The sequence below is a fragment of the Mustelus asterias genome, chromosome 9 (genome assembly GCF_964213995.1).
Source record: "Mustelus asterias chromosome 9, sMusAst1.hap1.1, whole genome shotgun sequence".
NCBI lineage: Eukaryota > Metazoa > Chordata > Chondrichthyes > Carcharhiniformes > Triakidae > Mustelus > Mustelus asterias.
Window position 1 is genome coordinate 100,823,574 of NC_135809.1, and position 15,044 is coordinate 100,838,617.

The 15,044-nt window shown below is 42.1% G+C and overlaps 1 protein-coding gene across 3 annotated transcripts in view; it reads left to right on the forward strand.

Moving 5' to 3' along the window:
- Positions 1 to 15,044, forward strand: part of LOC144498875 (uncharacterized) — a 256,941-nt gene that overhangs the window by 53,244 nt on the left and 188,653 nt on the right. For all 3 annotated transcript variants that reach the window (XM_078220688.1, XM_078220690.1, XM_078220689.1), the window contains exon 2: positions 10,765 to 10,869. The gene's annotated coding sequence lies outside the window, so the exon portion shown is untranslated. The remainder of the gene's footprint in view (positions 1 to 10,764; positions 10,870 to 15,044) is intronic.

Sequence of the window (15,044 nt, forward strand, 5' to 3'; positions counted from 1 at the left end):
CAGCAGAGAGAGCGGGGGGGGGGGGATGGACTTGGGAGAATCTTGCAAACTGAAAATAATGTAGCATCTTCTTTGTGCTGCCTAATTATCTATGGGAAAGGTAATTAAACTACAGTGTCCTAGTGAGCAATTAGTGACCTGTGCAATACATTTGTGATCTGTAACTGGATTGTTGATGTCCCTGTAGCCATGAGCCAGGTGCTCAAATGTTCAGAGTCATGTGGTGAACTTGGAAGAATTGTCCCCGTGGTGGAACTTGGTTGGAAATAAGATTCAAGGAGATTACTAAATCTGGGAAATCAACCATAGTGAAAAGAAGTTTGTATTGGCAACTCTTTTCTCTCACATTCCATGGCAGATGTGCCCCTACTTATGAATGTGATTTGCATGGGCAACGTTGGGTGCAGCTAATCTGCCTCTGGAGCAGCCTTGGATCCTTTCTTTCATCTTGTTTTCATCTGAACATTGCACAGAATTAGAGGAATTCCCTTTGGAAGGGGAGGGGGGGGGGCCTTCCGGCCTCAGAATGTTCTTGGAGATCCATCCTCTTTCTCAGCCGATCCATCTTCCGGCCTCAGAGTGCTCCCAGAGATCCATCTTCGTTTTCAGGAGGTCCACCTTCTCTCTTTAATAGTAGGTCATTGGTTTTGGGCAACATTTCAATATGGCACCTGGACATGATGGTGGACTATGTGCCATCAGGTCTACCCCATCACAGAATAAGGTGCAAAGCACCAGGTTGCATAATTAATGAGGTTGGGGTTGGAAGATTTGTCTTTTTTTTCCCGTTGGCCTCTGCACTGTGAAACACTGCACATTCCAGCCCCTGCCACGGGAATTAGTCTGCACATGAGAGAATTCCACCCATTGAATTTGGGGAATATAGACTGAAGAGTTTTTCCTTATCAGAGCCTAATTGCTGTGTACTGGGTCTCAAGCTCACATTCTTTCATTTTACTTCTGCTAATCATTTCTTAGACTCTTCATGCTCCTTTGTGAGAGCTTCTACTTTCTCTTGCAAGAACAAAGAAAAATACAGCACAGGAACAGGCCCTTTGGCTCTCTAAGCCGGTGTCGATCATGACGCTCCAACTAAACTAAAGCAAAAACCTTCTGCCCTTACTCAGTCTGTATCCCTCTGTTCCTTCCCTATCCGTACCCATCCAGATGTCTTAAATGTGCTTGCCTCCACCACCTCCCCCAGCAGCACACTCCAGGCACTACACCCCGCGCAAAAATCTTCCTCCATACATTTCCATCAAACCCTCCCCCTGTAATTGACACTTCCACCCTTGGAAAAAGCCTCTGACTATCTACCCTATCTGTGCCTCCGCAATTTTGTAGACCGCCACATCATTTAACTTTTGGTTCACATTCTAGGTTCTTCATTTTCATTTCAGCCATTTCATTTTTCAACAAATCAATGGTCCTCAATAAGTTTAAGGTATCCAGTGTTTTTTCTTCTCGTTCCTTGAGCTTCATTTTCCGATTTTATTTCTGCCTTTTCTTTCTCCGACTGCAACAGAGCTTTGTCTTTGTCCTTCATTTTTTTTCAATTTTGGCCATGTCTGTCTCTGGTGAAGTCTTAACTTGTTTCGGTTCTGTAATTGTGCGACTCAGTTCATTATCCACTTGCAGCTTGGAAAGTTCTATGGCTTTTCCTTTCCTCTGAAATATTGAAAATTGCTGAGTCTTCTCAACCAACTAGTTCTTCAGGTCGTTCAGGGTGAGGTAAAATTTATGTTGCTTCTCTTCATACGAACAAACTTTGACCTGTGAGAATAAAAACAGAAAATGCTGGATAAACTCAGCAGGCCTGGCAGCATCTGTGGAGAAAAACAAAGTTAATGTTTCAAAACAGTAAGATCATGGCTGATCTAGTTGTTGCCTCAAATCTACTTTTCTGTCTTCCTCCTGAGATAACTCCTCCGAGGCCGGTGTCCCTTCACCAAATAGATTTATTTACATAGTCAACAACACTCAGGTACTTCCTCGTACAGAGTATATCTCCGGAGTGTCAGTAACCCTGACACTCCACATTATATACAGATGTAGGGTTCCCTGATTGGACAAACCATTGCTGCCTTAATCAGGGAGCTCATATTCTAAGAGGTCCACATCTTGGTCCTCATTAAAATCATTACATCCCTCCCCCTCTGTGTCCAAGGAATCTTGGTGGTTCGTTTGCCTTGAGAGCTCCTTGAGGCATTTAAGCACCGGGTCTGGTTCATCAACCTCTGTGTCTGATGTAGGTGGGCGTAGCGAAGCGGTGCTCATCTCTTTTGTCTTGAGCTCAGAGGCACTCCCTTCTTCAGGTGGCAAGGGAGTAGACATGGCTAAGTCCGCCGTGTGCATTTCGGACTCGGGTTCCAACGACTGAAGACGGAGACCGGGAGCCAGCATTTCCCGGAAGTCTTTCCAAGGCTTTCAAAATGCTGGGCATCGTTTGTTCCTGAGCAGCCTGAGAATTTAAGGTTTTCAAATAATCAAGATGTTTTCTCAGGATGGTACGGACTGTATATGAAACCGGTCCTGTCCTCGAGTCAACCGTGCCTTGTAACCACGCAGGGCCATTCCCAGGATTGACTGGAAGGCCACTCCCAAGGCTGACCCTTTTTCAGTAGTTAGTGTAATGGAGCCAGGATGAAGGCAAGGTTGGGTATAAATTTCCTATAGTAGGTTACCAACCCTAGAAATGATTTTAACTGCTGGATGGATGTGGGAGCTGGGGCATCTTTGGTCACCCGCACCTCATCCTCTAAATATTGGAATTCAGTCCCATACCTATATAAGAACATAAGAACATAAGAAATAGGAGCAGGAGTAGGCCATCTAGCCCCTCGAGCCTGCCCCGCCATTCAATAAGATCATGGCTGATCTGAAGTGGATCAGTTCCACTTACCCGCCTGATCCCTATAACCCCTAATTCCCTTACCGATCAGGAATCCATCTATCTGTGATTTAAACATATTCAACGAGGTAGTCTCCAACACTTCAGTGGGCAGAGAATTCCAGAGATTCACCACCCTCTGAGAGAAGAAGTTCCTCCTCAACTCTGTCCTAAACTGACCCCCCTTTATTTTGAGGCTGTGCCCTCTAGTTCTAGTTTCCTTTCTAAGAGGAAAGAATCTCTCCATCTCTACCCTGTCCAGCCCCTTCATTATCTTATAGGTCTCTATAAGATCCCCCCTCAGCCTTCTAAATTCCAACAAATACAAACCCAATCTGCTCAGTCTCTCCTCATAATCAACACCCCTCATCTCCGGTATCAACCTGGTGAACCTTCTCTGCACTCCCTCCAAGGCCAATATATCCTTCCACAAATAAGGGGACCAATACTGCACACAGTATTCCAGCTGCGGCCTCACCAATGCCCTGTACAGATGCAGCAAGACATCTCTGCTTTTATATTCTATGCCCCTTGCAATATAGGCCAACATCCCATTTGCCTTCTTGATCACCTGTTGCACCTGCAGACTGGGTTTTTGCGTCTCATGCACAAGGACCCCCAGGTCCCTCTGCACAGCAGCATGTTGTAATTTCTTTCCATTTAGATAATAATCCAATTTGCTATTATTTCTTCCAAAGTGAATAACCTCACATTTGTTAACGTTATACTCCATCTGCCAGATCCTCGCCCACTCGCTCAGCCTGTCCAAATCTCTCTGCAGACCTTCTACGCCCTCCATACGATTCACTTTTCCACTTACCTTTGTGTCGTCTGCAAACTTTGTTACCCTACACTCAATCCCCTCCTCCAGATCGTCTATATAAATGGTAAATAGTTGAGGCCCCAGTACTGATCCCTGCGGCACACCACTAGTTACCATCTGCCAACCAGAAAAGCACCCATTTATTCCAACTCTCTGCTTCCTGTCGGATAGCCAATCCCCAATCCACGCTAACACCCTACCCTCAACTCCGTGTGACCCAATCTTCTTCAGCAACCTTTTGTGAGGTTGTATATCCACTTGTAGCTCTCAAACAAACGGCAATGGCAGGCCCCCTACTGTGATAATGGGTGGGTGTGAAAGTAGTCATTCAGCAGGAATCCAGTAATAGTTCTATGAGTGAAATACCAAGCAATCTTTTCATTTAACATTCCAGACATTTTTTCCAAGGATTTAAAGGCCAGACTTTTAAATGTATTGACAGTTTGATGGCTCCTTTTGATAGCTCCCTGTGACAGCTCTCTTCAGTAGGTGCTTCTCACCATTTTGACAGTTGATTTTGTCGTATCTGTTGACATTTTTAATGACCTTGACAGTAATAAGTTTATGCATTTTTTACAAGGGCACTTTACCTCCCTGAAAGATATCACAGAACCAGATCCATAGGGGTGCCTTACCTTTCCCTGGCAAGCCAAATAAATCCACCAACTTCAGAGCTGCGCTTACCTGGTCTAATCTGCACATATTGGGTTTCACATTCCTGGTCTACCAAAATCCTACTTCAGTGGAGGTGGCTGATAATATAAATGACCAGCTGTCTCTGTAAACCACGTATGCACAAAATGTGCACTTCCCCATTACTACCTCTGTGAAAATGGGAAGTCCTATTTTTGGGGACAAGACTTATGATCTTCAAGCATTTCTGCTATTTTCTCCACAATGATGAGCCTCTCCGTTTGTCATTGCTCCCTGTACCTTACATGTGCATATAAGGAATGGTTTGACACTGAAATAGGTTATAATTTTTTACTGGAGAAACAATTAAGTAACCAACTTTCCTTCATGACGCTCATGCTAGCTGACATTGCCAGTTAATCACTTTCTTCAGGTAGTCTGCTTCTCCTTCAATCCTGTCATCACCTCCTCCTCCTCAAAAAAAATACCCTTGATCCCTCTGTCTTTGCACACTGTCACCCAAACTCCAACTTCCCTTTTCTCTCCAGTCCTTGTGCACGTTATTGCCTCCTGAATTCAGATCTATCTTTCCTAAAATTCAAAGTTAGCAGCTCTTTAATCAGGTATCTGCCCTACTATTACATGAAAATCTCTTTTATCTAAGTCAAAAATAATATCTTATCATGCTGTGACCTTGGTAAACTATCCTTCCTTTATTCTTCTCAACCTGTTGGTAATCTTTGACATGGTTGATCACACCATCCTGCTCCAACAACCCTTCCCATTCTCCAGCTGCGTGGAACTGCACTCAGCTGGTTACAATATAATGTAAGAACAACAACAATTTGCATTTATGTAACAGGGTTAACATAGTAAAATTTCGCAAGATGTTTCACAGGGACATTATAAAATGAAATATCATATCTCGCCATATAAGAAGATATTAGTCCAGATGACCAAAAGCTTGAAGAAGGAGGTTGGTTTGAATGAAAATCTTCATGGAGGAGAGAGGGGTTTACAGGGGGATAGGTTATTGTCAACAGGGTTTCCTGCTGAATGCAGCCCTTGTTGCTTGGAAACCCGTGGCAGGGATGCGCCATCGGAAAGACTGGAAGATCCCACTAGCGCAAACGGTCAGAAAGTTTTGGCCAATGACTTCGATTTTCCCAATATTGAGTTGGAGGAAATTACTGCTCATCCAGGACTGCGTGAATGATAGGCAGTGTAACAAATACAGAGGCAGTGATGCACTGTGCTATATGTGCAAAGTGGCTGTCACATTTCCTACAGAACAACAATAACTGCACTTCAAAAACTGAAAATTTCTATATGAATTCAAAGGTAGAATTTTCCAGTCCTGCCTCAAAGGGCTTGAAAAATCCCAGCAAAATGGGACGATTTTGCGCTCACGTTCACCATCAGCGAGATTGGCAACATGGATGCAAAATTTCACAAGAGTCAGGAAACAAGATTCTCACCAGGAGATCTCATTTCCTGATTTTTCCCTGCCCCTTGCCAGTGAGGTAGTGAGGATCTCTCCCACAAAGGGCAGAGACCTCATTTAAATTCATTTATATCTTATTAAAGACCGACACATGATCCTCCCTTATTGAATATTCAAAGCTCATCTGACATCATGTCAGTGAGGTTGACAACAGCTGTAGGAAGATGGAAAACAGTTGAGGAATTCCCGTGGGGAGGCCAAAGTGGGGCTGGGAGTGGGGTATACCTGGGTACTGCCCCTGGGTATAGGCCCCTGGCACTGCTCCACATTCCTCTGTGGTAGAGGGGATGCTGGGGAATAGTTTATAGTCATTTGATTAGGCTGCCCTTTGCAGCTGGAACCTCGATCTCTGTAGAGTGGCCTTGCCGGCTTTTATCAGACTGCCCTGCCAGACTGATGGCGTAAACCATGCCCTCTGATTTTTTTTTTCCGAGTGCCAGAAAATCTGGTCTGAAAAGTCAGCAGTGTATTTCGAGATATACACGTCAGATTTCAGTCAGAGCCTGACACTTTGACAAATTATGGGAAACTTTTGCCTCAAGTCTTTCTTGTAGAGTTCTATCTGTCCTAGCATCAAATTCACATGCTTCCCTAGTTTTGCTCCCATCTCTCCTCATTACTGGAAATTAGGATTCTTTTATATATACCAAATGTTTCAGGTAGCTGCAGTTTCTGAGTTTTAAAGTGGCCAGTGGAAGAAATAAGAAGTCCCAATGGTTAACTTTTTTTATCCTTCAGTTTTATTAGGAAACTGTTCCATTTGTCACAGTGCAAACCACTTTTAAGAATATTCTTGTTGCAGATCTCAGTGGGTACTTAACAATTACAACCCAAAGAATGATATGAAAATATAAATTTTATTATTCCCAAAATTAATTGGTATTAACATGACTTCAAAAAGAAAGGCCCTAGAATTACATGTTTTAATGGTAGGTATCTTTTAGCTGTTGCAAATTGTGAGGCATTACAATTTTAATGGATGATGCCCTGTCTTGACAAAGAAAATCCAATTCTGTATGCCAGTTATAAGTTAAAGCAAAAAAAAATTTGAAAGTTGATGAAGGGGTAATATAGAATTCTTAGTATGAGGCCCTTCATTTTAGTTTTACTATGATAAGTAGACTAGGTTAAGGTAATTATAAAGTGCCTTGTATATAGTGAGAATTCACAATGTGCCTGGAACAAAATATGCAAAGGTATTATAAACTGCAAAGGCATTGTAAACTGTACAACCACAAATTAACCAAGTATTAGAAACTTAAACTGTATTTTCAATATATATGTACTGTGTGCTTTGGCCAACTTCGTTCTGAATGCAGCATGATGGGAAACATAGTGGTGGACAGGCCGAATTCTTTTAACACAATGGAGCACAGAAAGGCAGCTTCTGTTATCTGTTTTTGGATGCGCAAAAGCAAGTTTAATAGGCCTGGTATGTAAGGGAGTGGATTTGTTCATGGGCATCGAGGAGAAGTCTCGCAATCTGATAAGGAGAGGCCAGATTCAGGCAGAGAATGACTCCTTTTGCCAATTAAGATTCACAGCTGCAAACAGTGGCCTTCGTTACTGGAATTGATGTGGGTTAGGTTTCCGAGGTAACGGGGGAGGAACCTACAGGGGCAGTGAGCTAATGATCCCCTCTTCCTGTTGACAGGTGGAACGCTTTGGCTGAGATAACAATGTTTAATATTGTGATTGGATTCTTCTGTCTGATTGACAAGGCTGGGCGGGATATTGAAATGTTCAGAATAATATAACAATTTTACAATTGCGAGATTAGAATCATCATAGAATCATAGAAACCCTACAGTGCAAAAGGAGGCCATTCGGCCCATCGAGTCTGCACCGACCTCAATCCCACCCAGGCCCTCTAATCCCTCTAACCTACGCATCTCAAGACACTAAGGGGCAATTTTTTTTTAACCTGGCCAATCAACCTAACCCGCACATCTTTGGACTGTGGGAAGAAACCGGAGCACCCGGAGAAAACCCACGCAGACACGAGGCGAATGCGCAAACTCCACACAGACAGTGACCCGAGCCGGGAATCGAACCCGGGACTCTGGAGCTGTGAAGCAGCAGTGCTAATCACTGTGCTACCGTGCCGCCCATTAGCTTGAAGAGGACTGTCACTCCTCGTTGATTGTGGCTCCCTCCTGTTGCATGCATTAGCAAATAAATTATTTTTCGTTCTTTAACTTTACACTGTCTTTTGCAGTCCATGTATTGGTTGAGTAAAGTCAACTAAATACAAGGCACCCCAGTGGGACACCTCAGAAAATTCCTCTTACACCAGTTTAGTTGATAATGTTGAGCCAAGAGTTTATTGACTGTCGACAGGCAGATAAAATAGAGAAACATTCATTTGTTAACTATTTCATTAACATAAAGCTCATATGAAATTGAAAATCTAGATGATATGGTGATGTATTTCTTGAGGTATATTCAGATTCAAAGAATATCTGTATTCCTAGGACTCAGGCTGGGGTTGACTTTGGCACTCTCCCCAAGGATGGAGATCTTATGGCTGGACTGCCCCTTCTAACCCAGGGAAACCTGAAGATCACACTTGGCATGATAATTTCAGGCAACTGTGTGATCAAATTCTTCATTCAGCTCTCTGTACTGTGAAAATTTTGAAGTGGGCTGCTCAATTTGATCTCCACTTCCCCCGGACACCTGGAAGGCATCCAAATCGCAGCAGCACTCCATTCTGCAGAAAGGATTCCCCTTTCTCTCTCCAAGAAGTTGCAGGTGTGAGAAGACTCCTTTGAAGCCCTCTGAATCACATGAGAAGTCACTTTAACTGGGGGAGGGGGAGGGGACCCCTTCCCCTTCTCCTCAGATGCTCACTCAGACTCATTCTTGTAGCACTGCATTTGTTTCAAGTCTCCGAGCCTTCCGAGAAAGATCAAATCCATTGCCAGCCTTTGAAGTCTTTTGAAATCCATTGCCAGCCTTTGAAGACCTTTGTTCTCACTCAGTTAAACAGTCCAGTACCTTGAACTAGCCATTGACAGCTTAATAATTTTTTCACAGCATGCTTGAAGCATGTTTATTGATCTTTCCCTTCATGGTTGAATGCATCCGACTGCAATGTGTGTAAATGTCATAGTTCTGCTGTAGGCAACCTCAAAGCAGCTAAGTGCTTTGACTTTCTCTTTTCTATGAACACTGTGGTGGGGGGAGGGTTTCCCTCTGTGCTGAGGGGTTGAGAGTGCTCCTGGTCAATGGGTTCCTTTTCTGCTGTTTGGGCAGGGTGGGGGGGGCGTCTGAATGCTGAGATTGGGGTGCCCTTTAAAAACGGGCTCCTGCGTGTTTCGTGTGAGGTATAAATTTGCATTGAACACCCACCTGACAGTCGCTGCTAAACAGCAGCGGGAAACACTCCGGATTCCTGCTGGTATCAGCACTTAGAGCTGCTTCAGTGAATCGTGACCAGTATGTTTCAAGATGTAACTGTGTTGAGTGAAGAAACAAGAGTCTGGAAAAGACTAAACCACTAAGAAATGATCTTTTAATTTTTAGATAGGTATGAACTATGAAATGCCCTGAATGTTACTTTGCTTTTTTTGGAGCATTTAATAAATGCAATTACATGACTCAAATATTGAACATAAAAACATTAGCTTTTCTTTTGTTTCCATTACTTGGCAACTGGTTGTTAAGCAACCTTCCCCACCCATTTATTCCAGTACCAGGCCTATAAATACACTGCCAAGCATAGAGTTTAAACAACATGTTGCAAGTTTGGCCCACTGTTTCTGCCTTCCTTAGGGTTGTTATTAAATTGCATTAAATTTCATTGCTGTCACCAATACTTTGCATATGCTTTTCATGTTCCCCAGAATATAATATCTGCAATAATTTTACAATTTTACTTCATTGTGTTGAATTTTTGCTTGGGCATTAATTATTTATGCCATAGCAGCAGCTTTCATTGTGCAAAATAAATATCTAATATCTTTAATAAGATCATAGCTCAAAAGAAAGCTTTTGAGCCTGTTATGTTCATGCCTGCTCTCTGCAAGAGCAGTTCAGCTAGCCCCCTCCCCCACTCTTTTCCCATAGTGCTGTAATTTTTTCTCTCTGCAGGTCTTGTACAATCCCCTTTTTTAAAGGCGTGATTGGATTCACATATGGCCTCCACCATACCCTCAGATAGTATATTCCAGTTCCTAACCACTTGCTGTGTAAAAATGTCTTTCCCCACATCGCCATTGGTTCTTTTGCCATTCATCTTCAATCAGTGTCCTCAACTCTTCTGATAATAGGAACAGATTATTTCTGTCCACTATGTCTAAACTCCTCATGCTTCTGAACACCTCTATCAAATCTCCTTTCCTCTTTCAGGAAAGCAGCCTTAAGCCTTGCAAACATGTCCAGGTAACTGAAGTCCCTCATCTGTGGAATGATTCTTGCAAGTCTTTCTGCACCCTCTTGAAAGTCTTTCCATCCTTCCTAACCTGTGACTCCGAGTTTACACGACTGTGCTAGGCTTCTGCCCATTAATATAGTTAAATGATCTGGTTCATTTGTTGTCAGATTTTGTACTTAGTGACTTATTTGCATTGTACAGATGAAGTACGATAGAGTTGAATGGATTTTAACTTTAATTTACCGTATTCATTGCAAGTGTTACATCTCTGATAAATTGATAGTGATCGTTCTTTGAGTAAGTTTTAAAAAGTTGAAAAATTTAACTTATTTACTCATCTAACTCTGAAATAGATGCAACTGTTTAAATATCAGTTTCCTCAGTTTGATAGCCACAAATATTATGGACAATATTTTAGTGACCATATGAGAAGAGACAAGACATGGAGTAGCCTTTATTGCAAATTCATAACATGGTTCCTTGAAATCTATAAATATTAATGCCCTGTGCTTTTGTTCATTTGAATTACTCCATAGGTACAGGAAGCCAGTGTTAAGATCTGAAGACGCAATTAGCTGATTTCAGACAAGAGGCACAAACCTATTTCAGAAAATCTGGCTCCTCACAGGAATGAAAATAGGGTAAGCAACAACTTACATCTACAACAAAATTTACAAATAAAAGTTTGCAACGTGAAATTATTGCAAACTTGTGTTTCAGCTACATTTTAAATACAGCTGCATATGTATAGTGTAGCATTTGAACCATAATATAGTGTAATAGTTATGCAAAGAGTCACGCTAATTACAACAGATATACAGTGTGTGAATCCCTATTTAACTAGAGTACCGGTTTTCGGCCAGTACTTGCAGAATGCAATACCGGACCATTAATCCAAATTATGATGTTGGGCCCTGCATCACTCTTACCCAGGGACAACAGATTTTTGCACATCTATGATTCACTCACTAATTTCTGAATGCCACCTGCATTTTTGATACTGCTGAGAGTCGACAAGGATATCAGTTTCAATTATAATTTGGAATATTTAACATTGGGCAGAATTCTCCTGTCCTGTTCATGATGAATTTGTTGGTGGGTGGGAATGGAGAATCTAGCGAGAGCCAAAAAGTCAGAAATCTTCTGGCATAAAATCATGTTGCAATTCTCCCAATGGCAGGTTAATGGCAGATCAATCTTTCTGCTGGCTGGAGTCGTGAATGCCATTTGCATCTCATGAACACTCATTAAAATAGCTGTCCAGCAGTGTCCCTTCACAGGCCTTCCAATATTGTGTCATGTCAGTATGAAAATAAATTAGCCTAAAACTCAATTGCTTAAGAGTGACGTGTACAAGGCAGTCCTCAATTGGCAAGAGACATCAAGGTGAATGCAAAGGAGCTTTCTGCCACAGTGCAGTGCTGCACATCACTGTAATGGGGCAGACCATCTCATCTCCGTGCTCAGCTGGCCTTCATGGACAGCACCATGCTCCTAGACCCTTGGACCCTCCTGCGTCACCGTCTCGGATCAGTAGAGCACCTGGGGTTGGGGAACCTTTCTCCAGATGCCACACGCCAGTGTCTATCTGGACAGCATGCTGCTGCAGGTCTTATATTCCTCCTCGCACCTTCCCACCCTCCTTTAGTCACCCCAGTGTTGGCAGCTATGCTTCCAGCAGTCATGGTCAATGCTTTGGAATTCCCTCTCCAAAAGCTCATCTTTTTAAACAAGTTTTGGCCTCCTTGCTTAATATTTACTTCCTTAGCCCAGTGTTGTAGACACAAATATATGTCCAGATTTTTAAACTCAAGCAGGAAACAGGTGGCTGAGAGCTGAATAAGCCATCTGCAACTCAACAGCTAGAAATCTGGGTGATTTATTACTGTGTGGGTCTTACCTGTACGCCCTTGGTCAGTTGTCTATCCAGTGCTGGCAGGAAGCAACAACTGATTGTCAAGGAAGGGCACCACATCAGGTAGTGGAAGGACATGACTGGGGATTGAAAGACTGATCACCGGGACTTGAATGAGTCCAGACAAGGAGCTCAAAATGGTATTATGATCAGAATGAGGTGGAGCTTGGGACAGGATAGACCTAAATTTTATGGAGTACAGAGGAGCAGTACTACTGCTAATGGCTCCTGAAGAAAAAAAATACTTTTTTTCCTCTTTTGTCCATTGTGGCCTTGGATCACTTGCTGCTAGGTTGACGTGGTAGAAAAGCCACAACCATTTGCTTGCTTAAGCCCATAGTTAAAATAGCAGTTGCAGCTTGATAACATCATCAAAGCCCAACCCATACATTGTTAGGGACCAGATGAGAAACTCCAAGGTATATTGTGAAGTTTACCTAGACCCCAACTATTTTTTGATTTTTGCATTGGTGTGAACATAAGGTGTTCTGCTTCAGGTGTGATTCTATTGACCCATCAGGAAGTTTTTATTTAAAACAAACATTATTTAACAACACAATAAAATATAACAAAAATAATTAGCATAACTTTTACAAATTGAAATACTTCAACATAACAAGGTATAATTCTTAACTGCTAGCTATTTCTATTAGTTTCAATTTAAGCAATATTCCATAGACCTAAACGCCTTTTCCGAATCAGTTAGCAAGACACACAGGTTTACATGTTTCCCTAATGCTGCAGCCTTTTAACGCCTCTGGACTGAGATACAGCGAGCCACCTGTCTTCTGATTCTCAGACAGCAGCCCCCAGAGGAAAACCTATTTTCACACATCAGGACTCTAGTGAGAGAGGGAGAAAACACCTTTTGCTGACTGCTGGAGAGAATATATCTATTTTCCAGCAGGTCTCCAAACTTCAATCTCAAGAAAGAGAGAGGGGAAAAAAGCTACTGCTCCTTTTCAAATTCAAACTGCAACTGCCTGTTTTTTTTTTCTCCCTGCAAGCCCAGCACCACCCACCCACATGACAAGCATATGTCAATTAACCTAATTAAACCTTACCCTGAAACCCCAGGGAACAACTCTAAGAATAACAAAAATACATCAGCAGAGATTAAAACAAACACTCCAATAATTAGGAATGATTATCCTTCTGCATGCTGAACATGTGGGCTATCGGTTGTAGACAATTTGGCATCATTTAACAGAGCTGCCTTATAAACACACTCTTCACCAGAAACATGACACAAAATACATTTCTTAAAAGCACAGTCTCATTACAATATTTAAAGAAGGACTCTGTTGGACAAACGGGTTAAAATCCAAGATTTCAGAAAGAAGGTAAGATATGAGCGGAAACGATATGGACATTTCATTTTAGCAATTTTGTGCATGGCTTGGACACCACGTCATCAATAGATAGCCCTTGTTATCTCATAGTCATTTTTGATTTGCTGTGAGTGGCTGAAATACAGCTGTAAAATGAAGGCATAATGACTGTTGCCAGGATAATGGAATTAACCTGCATGATTCACTACCGATAGTCAAACACCTTCTGGACATTGAGGGAGTGATAGTCCAGTTGGTTGTGCTATTGGCTGATTTGATGTGATTTGGCCATAAAGTGATTTGTGCATAGTCTGTGCCACGTGAAAGCCTGAAATCCTATCAAAGTCACATATTTGCTCCACCTGCTTGTCTCTGGCAAGAAAGAATGAAACATAGTTAGTTCTCTTCACAAAGGGAGTCTCACTGACTTCACTTTACACAACAATGGATGGCCAAATGCAAAATGTTACAAAATCTCCATCTCCAATCTAGAAGTACCAGGTGAATGAAAGTTCATCATCAGTAACTTTCACAGACACTTGGATTTTTTATCCTTGCCCAACTCTGAGATTGCAGTTGTGCTTACAGTAGGTAGGAAATTTCTGTGCAGACTTCCTTACTGAATCCTCTTGCTGAGAGCCTTTCTTGGCTCCTCCTTCCATTTTGCAGCTTGATCTGTTCTGCGTGGTGTCCATTCGTTCTCCAAATCATGCTGCATCCAAGAGGAATGCCTCCCATGTCTGGGAACTTATTTGTGCAGAGGCCTGAAGTTAGCAAAAGGTCCTTCAGCATCTGCCTCTGTAGAGTTATGCAACTTGAAACAATTACTGAAAGCGTCAAACAGAATATTTTCAAATCTCGCAAATGATCATAAGAAATCTACCAACAATTAACATCTAAGTAGTTGATGTTCCCTTTAAATTGCATTTCTGACTGAGGTGCGGGGTGTGGTGGGTTGAGATAGTGAGAATGGTACTCTTCTTATTGTGTAATACATTCAACTGTATGAGGTTAAGAGAGAGAGTGTTTGGCTGTAGTGTTAAGCTCCAAATTGGTATACACAGTTCACAACACAGGTTTGTGCAGGTGGTGTGCTGACTATTTGGAATTCTAACTGCATTGACCACAATCCTTATACATCGCCCGGCATTTCTGAATATACTACATTCTCTTAGTACTGTATTGTACTGTCACCCTCGCTTATGTTCTTGAACCACTTCCTTCATTCTTGGGAAATCTGTTCTAAATATTCGTTCCTGTGGGAGCAGAATTCTTCAAATTTCTAACCTCGCATGGGGTTTGTGCAAATTTAAACCCATGTTATCTTCAGTTCTCTTCTAGTTCTGAGCTGAAGTTCAAGTCTGATAGCATACTTACAACTAGTGCTTCTTTTATTTCACATTTTGAAGATGCTGTTCATGTTCTCCCTTGGTACTTTATTTTCCCCCAAGTTCAGCTCTCTAAATCTCTCCTCATAATCTAGAGTCCTATGTGCTGAGTTCACTAGGTTGCTCTTTACTGATGCATCCAAATTTTGAAAATAAAATGCCCAAAATTACAAACAGTATCC